Source organism: Odontomachus brunneus, unplaced genomic scaffold, assembly GCF_010583005.1.
Source record: "Odontomachus brunneus isolate Ranch 3 - 2012 unplaced genomic scaffold, Obru_v1 Obru_scaffold_143, whole genome shotgun sequence".
Taxonomy (NCBI): Eukaryota; Metazoa; Arthropoda; class Insecta; order Hymenoptera; family Formicidae; genus Odontomachus; species Odontomachus brunneus.
The window spans coordinates 632,812-633,079 of NW_022639593.1; positions in this window are offsets into that span (position 1 = coordinate 632,812).

The window sequence follows — 268 nt, forward strand, 5'->3', positions numbered from 1 at the left end:
AAAATGTCAGTTTACGAGCCAAATTCCTGTCATTTGCAGAAGGTTTTAATTTTCTGCTTCAATATGAAGAAATCTGCGGCTGAGGCTCATCGAATGCTCTCCAATACTTATGGTGAGGCCGCTATTAGTGAAAGGATATGTCGTGAGTGGTTTCAAGAACGGTGATTTTGCTGTCAAAGACCGGCATAGCGGTGGAAGAGAGAAGGTTTTCGAAGATGCAGAATTGAAGGCATTACTTGATCAAGACTCGTGTCAAAATCAAGAAGAA